Genomic DNA, 11,640 nt, shown 5'->3' with positions numbered 1-11,640 from the left:
CTGCTGCAGGATCACAGGGTTAAATTTAGCACGAGCCCCCAGAAACCTGACACGACGTTTAGCTGTTGCTGCACATCTACACTTCACATCTCTGTTGGGCCCTGCTCTCTAGGGCTTTGAGGGCCCGTTTGTGTGTGCGTGTGCGTGTCCTTCTGTGGCTTTGTGCACTCATGTGTGTCTTAAGAGGCAAGGATGCGATCGGGTTGCCGTGGAAATGGGGGAGATAACCTCAGATCAAAGATGTCCGTCTTAATGAGCTAATCCCAGACTCGCGTCCCCCCTCTATGACACCGTACATGAAGTGTGCTGCTATGAGGGAGGAGGGGGGACAGTAGGGACAGTCTGGAGACAGCTGTCACTTCTACTAGGAGCCACGGATATGCAGTGACAAGAGGTTGTTTCTGATGGGAATTAAATGAGGCCAGAGTTTGTTGTTTACTCAAAACTAGGTCACACATAAATACTTGTACGGTGTTGTGACTGAAGCAACGTCAGGTTCATAATGATCAACAAGGTCAGCAGTAATTGTGTAGGTGATTTGAAAGCTCATGCCACTGTTGCCGGGTTTCTGTAACCACATTCATATCTACTGACTTTCTTTCTGAGACGAGTGATGCAAGTGACCTTCTGAGCTACTCTCTGAACCAGACAGGCCTGTGCAGGAACAAGTAAGTCGAGCACCAAGTTGACACTGGCTCACATTACTCCCAGAAATCAAGGAGGTTTCTGAATCGGGATTAATCAGACGGCCATTCGGGGAAACGGCCTTCGTTGTCCTGACCCCCTCCAGCCACTGGGTTACAGCATTAGCCTAGCCGCCAGGTGTTAATCCTTCCAGGACATGTCTCACCTCATAGCTCACCGGCTAATTCGAACTGGCTTCCGCATAGCGTCGACGAACAGCATAAACATACACTTCTGTCAGCAGAGAAGTGGCCTGGAGTGATGCGCACAGTGAGATGTGTTACATCCCTGAGTATCTTGTATCGCTACCACAGGTTTATGACAGTAGTACACATATCTGGCAGGAAATGTTTGCTGGAGACAGGAGAAATGCTGTGCAATGTGGCTACAGGATATAAACTGGACATTGGCAGAGTGTCTGGTGCATACCATCACTGATGCCACATGAAGTCAAGCCTGGGACATTTGTCACATGTCATTTCACTAAATTTCTTTACTTTCTGTTTTCTAAGAGACATAAAAAAAAATGCTAAAAATTCATCTTTTTACAGAGGTTCATGTTCGCATAATGTTTTTTTTCTCCCAATGACACAGAAAATTTAAAAATTGGTATTTTTTCTGACATCACTCACCCATGGAGCTGCAAAATCAATACAAAATACTAAAAGATTATTGCAACAGCCAAAAATGTAAGTGAATAACATTACAATGAATACTCTTAGTACTTTAAAAAAATTAAAACTATACGATTTTTTCCAGTAGGAATAAATAGTAACTGAGTGCATTTATTCTAGCACTGTAATTAACTGCAGTTTTGAGGTATCTGCGCTTTCTGGTCCGTGTACGGATCTGGTAATTGCATTTTCCGTTCTGAAACGGGTATTGAAAAACAAAAAAACAGTGGTTATTTGATTTTCGTTTTAAAATACAAAAATTAAAATTGAAATACAAGGCGTTTTTCATTTTCATGATCAAAAAGGGATATACGATTTTTTTTTTAAATGCTTTGATTTTCGTTTTATATTTAGAATAACAAGAAAGCAAAATCAGTAAGAGACAAACGAAAAAAGGTCAGTTTTTTCATTTTCTGAGACCGGAAGTGGTCATCAGCAAGTGTGGAGCCAAACGACAACAAGATTCTCAGAGGGCGGAGCCAGAGAGCAGTGATTGGTCAGACTGACTTAGAGCCAGAGAGCAGTGATTGGTCAGACCATAGATAATATAGGAGACAGCACGCTAGCGTATCTAGTCTATGTATATCTGTGGTCGGCACGTCTGGTAGCATCTCTGGCTGCTGTTGACCTTGTTTTTGGAGTAAAACTCGGTAAGAAGATAAATACTTCTAACCTGTAGCGTTATTTTGTTGTACGTTAAGTCAACGACTTGTGAAGAGTTGTGTTTTGTCGTGTTTCAGCAGTTGGTCCGGACGCGTTAGCTAGCTAAGCGGCTAAGTTAGCTAGCGAGCTAATTAACACGGGTGGTTAACTTACCGCTGAATCGATAAACATCTGTAAAAGTTATGTAATCCATATGTCCGCCGCCTGGTGACGTCATGATATCCAAATTAGATGAGTGAATTTACTCCCATCACAAACTTTGGATCATACTGATGATTTTACTCATTTACAGTTTGCCTTTATCTCTAATCATTTTCAAGTACCAAGAACCTTTTGAAAAAGTGATATCACAACTGAATATTTTATTGAAAAAAACTGTGGCGCCTAAAGGGTTAATAGAGCTGCTTTGCACTTTTTACACTGTTTATTCACCAACACTTAATTTAATAAAAGTCCCATCTAGTTTTTATGAGAAATGTGATGTTTTAATTTCTCTGTGAATAACTGCAGTGTAATGGAACAGCTGGAGTTGTAACATCTGTCCTGATATTGATCATGAAGTATTGATCAGAATACTTATGGTTAGCAGTCATCCCTGAAGTTTTACATTAAAATCTTTATTTGTGTTGTGAACTTTGGTAAGAAGCAGAAACGTTAGCATTGCCATGGATATATGAGTGTTAAATTCTGTCCATGTTTCCATTTTGGGAAATGCAGTCCAGTTCCAGAATGTGGAGGAATTTAGTCTCACAATCACAGACAACAAATATTATCTGAAAGTTGGGTTATTGTTGTTTATCAGCACAATACAAAAAGGTTAATGTTAGAAATATTCCAGTTAAGACTCTAGAATATCATGGTTTATGTAAATTTACCTCAATAATATGAATGTTTAGGTTAAGATTGTACAGTGATATTTATTATGTAAGTTTAGCTGATTAATGTTTATAACTCTGCACTGAAATATTATTTAAATTGACATCATTATTATAATATTTAGGGTCAGACCCTACAGTATTGAGATTAAGAAATCAAATATTCTATAAAATGTAAATACACTGAACTCATTTGGATATATTTAAGTGAGACTCTACAATATTATTTGACACAAATCTATCTAAATCAACATTTTAATAATTTTCACGCCAAACATTTACTGGACTGATTTAAATATTAAAATCACTCCTTTCTAATGTATGTTCAAACCTGAGGCCTGAAAGAGAAACACACAAGTATCTGTTTGAAGGAACTTCTGCAGAGTCCTGGTTCCAGAACATGATGATAGAATTATAGACAAACTTTAACAAAAGCTGCGTGAGAGTTTACAGGTTTTTATGTTAGATTTCTTCAGTAATTTAATGAGAGTTATCAGCAAAAATCAAGTGTTCATTTGATGAACTTCATTTCCTAAAACATCCAGAATTGGAGCTCATATCTTTGGCAGCTGTAAAGTTTCTGCTCCTTCAAAGTTCACAACACAATGAATTAATTCCTAAAACTCTCTCAATGCTGGAGAGCGTTTGTGATGCTGAAGCAGTGACCAGTTTTTCTGTTTCTTCTCTGGAGATGCACAATGAGGGACGTCTGCAGAGACTGAGAAAGAGTCTCACCACATTCTGACATCAGGAAAAAGACTTTATTGAAGACTGCAATGAGAAAAACTATCAGACAGCAGACGGCATGCATTCAAGGTGAGCTCTGAACATTTGATCTGGAACAGGAATTCAATAACGGCAGCATGAGCTTCATTTCAGTCTGTAGCTGCTGAATTCATGGATGAATCATCTGGCACTAGAGAAGAAGACGATCAAACATTCACGTCAGCTGATGGAGGTCCAAGAGTCTCACCGAACAACCAACCTACAGAGTGAAGACCTCGAATCTGATTGGACGGCCTCCTATTCAGCCACGTGTGAACAAATGCCTCTAAGTTGATTTGTTTTCTAAAATAAATCTAGTTTGAGTCCTAATCTATGCCTGTGTGTTTGCTTCTTTACACCGCTGTTAACAGTTTAGGCTGTTAGATTGTTCCAGATAAGACAAGTACAAGATACTTCAGAGCCGTTCTACCACGAGCCTGACAGGAAGAACTCCAACAGCTACTGAATGTTCCTGTGGTTCCCTCAAGGCTACAGGAGGAGCCCTACGAGGACGAGCCGGTCCACCTGATGGAGGCCACTCGCTGCGGTTCAAAGCCAACACAGACTACGTGGACTTCTACTGGACCACACGGAGGCCTTCAAACCGGACCAACAAGTTCACGACTCCCCGACTCGTGGGTCTGAGGACACCGCCGAGCCTCGGCCCAGCTGGCCTCCTGTCTGTGGATGTTTGAGTGCTGAGAGGTTTGTGGATGCATGTGAACGTGTCTGTGTTGAAACAGCAGCTTTTGACTTAGTAACACCGCTAAAAACCAAGAGCTCCTTTATTTGTGACTTCCACTAAAAAAACTGATGAAAATAAGTTTGTCAGGGTTCTGACTGATAACAGATTATTGAATAATGAAAATAACAGTTTAAATATTCCTTTAAACAATCCTTTTTGGTCTACATTTCCTTTACACTGACTTCTTGGTATATGCACAAGTATTTTGGGTGGAATATACCATTAAGCCCCATGCTCAAGGGTTCTTCTGGGAATATACCATTAAACCAACCTTTTCGGTAAATATTCCAGGATGTTGGGTAGAATATACCATCAGATCAACCTTTTAGGTCTACATTGGAAGATTTTAGAGTAGAATATTACTCCAAACCATCCTTTAGGTCTATATTTAAGGTGGAATACTCCTTTACACCAAGATTTTTTGGTCTACATTGAAAGATTTTAGGTGGAATATTCCTTTGAATGAACTTTTTAAGTTTATGTTCAAGGATGTTTGGTGGAATATACCATCAGACCAACCTCCAAGGTCTACAGTAGTGAATTTTAGGTAGAATATACCATTAAACTCACCTTTTAGGTCTACATTGGAGGATTTTAGGTGGAATTTTCTTCCAAACCTTTTAGTCATTTAGTCTACATTTAAGGATGTTTAGGATGGTATATTCTTCCGAACCAACTTCTCAGGTCTACATTTCAGGTGGAATATTCCTCCATACTAACTTTTTTGGTCTACATTGAAGGATTTTTTCTAAACCATCCTTTCAGGTCTATATTTGAGGTTTTAGGTGGAATATTCCTTTTAACCAGCCCCTCAGGTCTCTTTGAGGATTTTGGATGGAATACTCGGTTAAACCAACATTTTAGGTGCATGCCCAAGGATTTTTGGTGGAATGTTCCTTTAAAGTGGATGAGTGAGGACCTTGTAGGTGGAATACTTCCTGAAACCAATCTTTTAGGTCAACATTCAAAGATTTAAGGGGGAATATTCCTTTAAACCAACCTAAATTTCATGTTTTGATCATTATCAAGTGAGAAACCTCAATCCAGACTCCTCATAATGACGTTTGAGATTTATGCTGCTGTTATTTGTTTAGTCCAGACTAAATGACAGAAATCCACAACTGTAATTGTATTTCAGGACTCGGTTATTAAATGTCAAAACAATCCATGTGACTCAACAGCTTTACAAACTCTAAGATTAAACTCTCCACAAGGATCCAAAATTAGTTGGACTTCTACATGAGAGCTTCAGTTATTCTTCATCTACTTCCTGAAAAGTTTGGTCAATGAAAAAAGACAAAAACTAATATTTTCAGCTGAACTAAAGACAGACTTTGTGATTTTTCTGCTCACATGTTGTGTTGTTGTAAACTTCCTCTTTCAAATAAATAGCCGCCTAACCCCCTGGAAACCAGCGTTTGTCGTGTTTTTGTGTTGCTCCTCGGTGACCCTAGACAGCCGAGTCGTAATGTTTTTTGAGCAACACACCATACTATGACGTTTACAATGATGGTTCTACTATGAAACCAGTTTGACATGTTCAGGCGTTCTTTGTGTGAAAACTCAGAAATTTCAGGTATCAGAAGGTGGTTTTCAACTTTCTTAGTTAACTTTCTGCTTCAATTTTAAATTAAATTTCCTTCACTAACCCAGCCCTCTGGACTTCCAGTAAGCTGTGTTCCTATTGGCTGTCCAGGTGGCTGCTTGGTATTATCAGGAACACCTGAGCAGCTCAGTATCTTCCTGCTTTATTTGGCTGCAGACATTTCAAACATTTCCTCTGCTTCTGTTCACCACTGAACCGGGTTTGGCTCTGTTGGTTTAGTTTGTTCTTTAGGCGTTGGCTTTCAGCTTCCAGCAGTAAAATCGTCTTTAATGTGTTTCTTGGTGTGTTTTAGGGCTTTGTACTGGATAGTTGTCTTGGTAAATGTGGTTCTTTAGCCACAGTTAGCACATGGTGCTAATGTGTGCAGTGATTAGTGGGTTTGATGCAGCTGAGTTGTGTCTTTATCTTGGCTGTAGTGAGTCTTTAGAGGTTTTTGGTCAGACACATTCTGTATTCTTGTGAACCAACGTTGGTTGTCCAGAAGGTAAGAGTTCCTGTCCTGATTCTCTGTTCTCAGAGGTTCTCTGGTAGGCCGCAGGCCGCAGCGTTTGGGTTGTGCTAGTTTGGTTTTTGTACGGTTTCATTTGGACGACTATCTTGAGGCCTCTCCATGTGGTTTAGTGAGGAGACCAGGCTTTAGAGTAGCAGAATCATTTGTCACTAGTTTGAGCAGGAGAAGGTGAGCTTCAGAGTAGAAATGAGACGGAAACCTTCTTGACCTGTGTGGTGAGATCCTGTACCAAGAGTTTGAGCAGGTTGTGAAGAGTCTGTAGATCTTTGGTCTGAAAGCACAAGAAGAGTCGACTCATTAAAGGAGAAAACAGGAGATATTGTTGGTTCTTCTGTCTCTCTGCAGTTTCCTTAGACTGAATATCAAATTTATATTTTAAATAATTTACCATGTGAGCCCAAGAAGACTTCAATAAACTCCCTCCATCCCGTGGACACATATTTTATTACCATGTTAAATCTTTTTTTAAAAATGTTTTTGAGTTTTAATCATAGTTTTAGCATAGTTTTTTTCTCTTTGCTTGTTCAGTTTTGTCATCTGTGTAAAAGGTGCTAAACAAATAAAGTTGAATTGATAAACTGAATAATTGACTAACTCATGATTGTGACAACAGAAGCATTTTCATTGTGATTTAAGGGTTTATTTCATTTTTAAGGTTGGGGTTAAAATCTTGACAGAAATAGAAGATTAAAGAAATAAACTACATAACAAAAAGCAATTAAATCAAAGGAAAAAAAACTAATACAATAAAACTTTTTAAAAGTTTATTATTAAAAAGATTTAAGAAATTTAAGATGTAATTTTCTAATTAAACATTACATTTTTTAATTAAATGTTTTGTCTTTTTAAAGGTTTAATAATCTAATTAAATGTTTCGCCTTTTTAAAAATGTTTAATATTCTTCTTGTTTAATTGTTTTTTTTACATTTTTAATTATGGAAAATATTTTATCTGTAATTTTTAATATTTGTATTTTAAAAATTTTGTTTCATAATGACATGTATCTTGTTGAATTATCCAGCTCAATATTTTGTCTGTTTAATATAATTTAATTGTATTTAATGTTTAACTCTAATCGAAACATTAAATATTGGGAAAGGAAAAAAAACTCAAACAAGCCGATAAAACATTTGAACAAACAAACATTAAAAAGATAAAACATTTGGAAATCAAATCAGACATTAGAAAAGAATAAAAGCTGAGAAAAGAGCAAAACTAAATGTTTAAGAAGAATCAAACTAAAGACAAAACATTTGAAAAGACACCAGTTAGACTTTAGAAGATCAAATTAAACAGAAGAGACAATAAAACGATCAAAAAGAGCAAAAACAGATAAAGTGCTTAAAAGATTTTCTAGTCTGAAACGAAAACATCAAGTTGTTTCTTCAAACATTTCCTCTTTCTATGTTCTTGGTTTGATTGTGGACAGATTTACTAAGAACTCGTTTCAGAAAACTGCTTTCCAGATAAAGTCTACTAGTAGTTGAAGGCATTTATCAAACTAATGTTACCTTCTGATCTCCACAAACTTTACTGTTTAGTGAAGAGAATCAAAGTTTGTTGAGGATTTCTAAAAAACCCACAGGTGAAGGTCTGAGAAGAACTCAGATGGATGGTCTAAATGTGAAATCAAGACTCATGGTCACAAGTTTTAAGGCTTCTGTTAACCAGAAAGTTCAAACTAACAGAGAAGTACTAAGAAACTTTTAAAATTTCAGTCCTCAGACTGTCTGAAGGTTCAAACTAACAGAGAACTACTGTGGGACTTAGAAAATTTCAGCCCTCAGACTGTCTGAAGGTTCAAACTAACAGAGAAGTACTCAGGAACTTAGAAGATATCAGTCCTTGGACTGTCTGAAAGTTCAATCTAACAGAGAACTACTGTGGGACTTAGAAAATTTCAGCCCTCAGACTGTGTGAAAGCTCAGGTCCTGAGGACTCGGGAGGTGTGGAGGCTTTGGAAAGTCTGGGAACTGAGGGTTCAACCCTCCAGCACAAAGGCTGAAGTCCAGCCTCCTGAGAAAAACGGTCGAGTCGAGACTCAAGTTAAAAAAAAACTCGAAAACGACAAAAAATAGATGATAAATGCGCAAAAAAAAGAAGAATTAGTATCTGAGCGAATAGCTCAGGGGGATAAGAGGATAGACTACCAAGCGGAGGGTCGCAGGTTCAAGACCCACCAGCGGCAGTTTTCTTTCTTTGTCTTTGTCAGGATTTTGAGAAAATTTAAGAAGTGTCTGGTCTTGAACCAGCGACCTGCAGCTCCATAGGCAAATCCTTAACTCACTGAGCTACAGATCAGATGAAAAGAAATAAATTCGTCGTCCCTTTGACATCGTAGTTCGTGAAGTGACCACATGGGCAGGGCCAAGGCGGAGTCTGGGTGGAGTCAGGGCGGAGAGTAGGCGGGGAGGTGGGTGGCGGCCTCCCCCCTCTACTCCCCCACCTCCCCCCACCACCCACCACACCTTCCCCCGCCCGACGAGTTCTTCGAGTCTCCACGAGTTCTTCGAGTCTCGACAGGTTTTCCCGAGTTTCTGGAGTTTCCACGAGGTCGGAGGCAGAACAAGTTGTCATGAAGAGGTGTTGAAGTCGGTCAGGATGGACTGACTTTTTACAGCGACTAGAAGGAAGATGACTAGAAGAGCAGGTCTTTAACCACCATCCATAAAATCCATGGAGTCGGCTCCAGAGAAATGAAGGAGGGTCAACTTTTATCAACCTCCATCCAGATGTTCAACTTGATATCTTTGACATTTTTAGCACCACAACCCTTTAGTATCACACTTTATTATCATTTATTAGGACTTTAATGGAATCCACCAGCAGATTTAGTTTTTGTTGACAAACTTTATTCTTGTCATCGTGGGACTGCAGTATTTAAAACTGTTCTTTCTATTTGACTTCATGTTTATTAGTTTTAGTGGAGAAAGTTATTTTAGTTGTCGATTAGTCTCTTAAAAACCAAATAATAAATTGGATTAGTCAAGAGGTTTAAATTTCTTACTTTGTCATATTTTAAATATGACAAAAAAATATAAAAAATAAAGTGTCTTGAGACAATTTGACCTGTAATTGGCGTTAAATAAATAAAATTGAATTAAAACTGTATATATCTTGTAATGTTGGAGTAATTCAGCCATATATGTTGGAAAACACATTTCTTTGTCCATTAATCTGTTGATTGTTTTCTCCAGTAATTCATTTCTTGTTTTGGTTTATAAAATGTCAAACCCAAATATATTCAGTTTACGGCCATAAAAACCAAAAAGATTTACATTCATGATGCAGGAATCAGGCGATTTTTAACTTTTTGTCTTAGTTTAGTCAGAAAGATTGTTGATAATGTGTGAATTGTTGCAGCTTGTGAGCCGTAAAAGGTTTTAATCTTTGGGGCCGAGTGTCAGAAAACATTTAGAAACCAACATCAACAAAACACTCAACAAAGATTTGAACATCATTAAAGGGAAATCCAACTTTTGCATGACAATGTCTAATTAAAGGACATTTATTTCCAACGTAAATGTGTGATATTCATCTTCTGGAGCTTTCTCTTCACATCGTCTTCCACCTGAACTGGTTTGGTCGGGAGCATGTGCAACAAACATTTGAAAAACTGCACTTTAACATCAATGAATGACACTGAAGTTTAATCTCTACATAAATGAGACTGAGTCTGGATGTGTTGCTCTTTCATTAACTCCTAAGTTTAGGGAAAGTTCAAACAAAAGAGTTCAGATAAGACTTGAGAATGAGCTTATTTTGAACAAACATCTCAGACTTCCTGAGGTTCAGCACCTACAGCAAGATATTTTAACAACAAGCAACTCAAGAGATCCAGAAGTTGAAGAGAGTTAGCTTTAGCTGAGCCAAAGTACATGTGGGACGCTAACCTAGCAAACATTTCAGACTTTTCTCTGTGAATTCAGAGAAATAATTTACTATTTAATGACAGAGCTACACATCTTAACTCAGTCTCATTAAAACAGACTCTAATTCAGTGTCATCCATCCATATTAAAGTGCAGTTACCCAAAATGTTTGTTGCATGAGCTCCAACAAAACCTGTCCAGGTAGAAGGCCACTTTGACAAACAGGAAGTGGACGATTCCAAGCAGATTTATAGAAGGGGGAACCGGACTGTACTAAGTGTGGTCGAGTATAGAGGGGTGTTTTGTGGGTTTTTAAGGCTGATAATGATTATTAGTGAAACATTTGGAGTAGATATTCATTTGCAGTAAATGAAAGTATTTAAAATCTTGGAGATAAACTTACAAGAACACAAACTCTAACAGAAAACTTTGTTGATACGTTTTTGTTTTGTTTACAGATGTTAAGTTAAAGGAGTTTTATTCGTGACATATAACCAATCAAATCACTCCAGAAGACAGAGCGACCACAGGTAGATAAAGGTTCAGAGCCAAAGTAGCACCATTTTTAAATGTATTTATTACCGTAAATCAGTAAAAAATAAAATACTGATAATAAGTAAATCAGTCAGCCCACAATTACTACAATTCTACAATGTATGTCTCTTTCCTTTGACTTGTTATTTGTACAATATACGATGTATATGATAGCGTTTTTTTTATCCCAAAGGCTATACTGTGATGTTTTCTAAGAGACATACTCTGCTTGTTCTGGTCCTGGGCCGCTGCACTTCTCCTCTGTTGTTTTCTGGATTGTACTCAGCTGCATGCCTTCGTCCACCCGGCCTCCGTTGACTCGTCCCGCCTGCCGTCTCTGGAGCTGAAGCTGGATTGGAACAGACCAAAGTACAGTCCAATCACGATGCCAGCTGCCTCTCAAAAGGCTCCTTCATCTGGCAGGTGACGGCACTTCTTCTGAGGGGAAGCTGAGCTGGCCCGGCAGAACTTTGGAGATGTGTTCCAGTGGTTGGTGGATGTGTGGGGAGATAGAGAGGGACCTTTGAATTGTTCAGAAAGGAAAACAGGGAACCCATTGGTAGTTTTAGTTTAGGGTGCTACTGCGGTGTGTTTTTGGGCTTGAAGAGGTGAACAGGAAGAGTTTTTTTCGTATTGATTATCTTTTACTTTGTTCCTGGTTGGAATGCCCATCAATGTCAACAGGAAGTTCACTTTTAGTTCTCTTTATTTT

The 11,640-nt window shown here is 38.3% G+C and overlaps 1 long non-coding RNA gene across 1 annotated transcript; it reads left to right on the top strand.

Annotated features, from left to right (window-relative positions):
* Positions 1-56: 56 nt before the first annotated feature.
* On the top strand, positions 57-3,991 carry LOC129348954 (uncharacterized). Its single transcript, XR_008601729.1, has 2 exons — positions 57-668; positions 3,588-3,991. It is a non-coding gene; the product is annotated as an uncharacterized LOC129348954 (long non-coding RNA).
* Positions 3,992-11,640: the final 7,649 nt, after the last annotated feature.

The sequence above is a fragment of the Amphiprion ocellaris genome, chromosome 5 (assembly GCF_022539595.1).
Source record: "Amphiprion ocellaris isolate individual 3 ecotype Okinawa chromosome 5, ASM2253959v1, whole genome shotgun sequence".
Classification (NCBI taxonomy): domain Eukaryota; kingdom Metazoa; phylum Chordata; class Actinopteri; family Pomacentridae; genus Amphiprion; species Amphiprion ocellaris.
The sequence above is the reverse complement of the archived record's forward strand: the minus strand, read 5'-3'. Positions and strand labels throughout refer to the sequence as shown.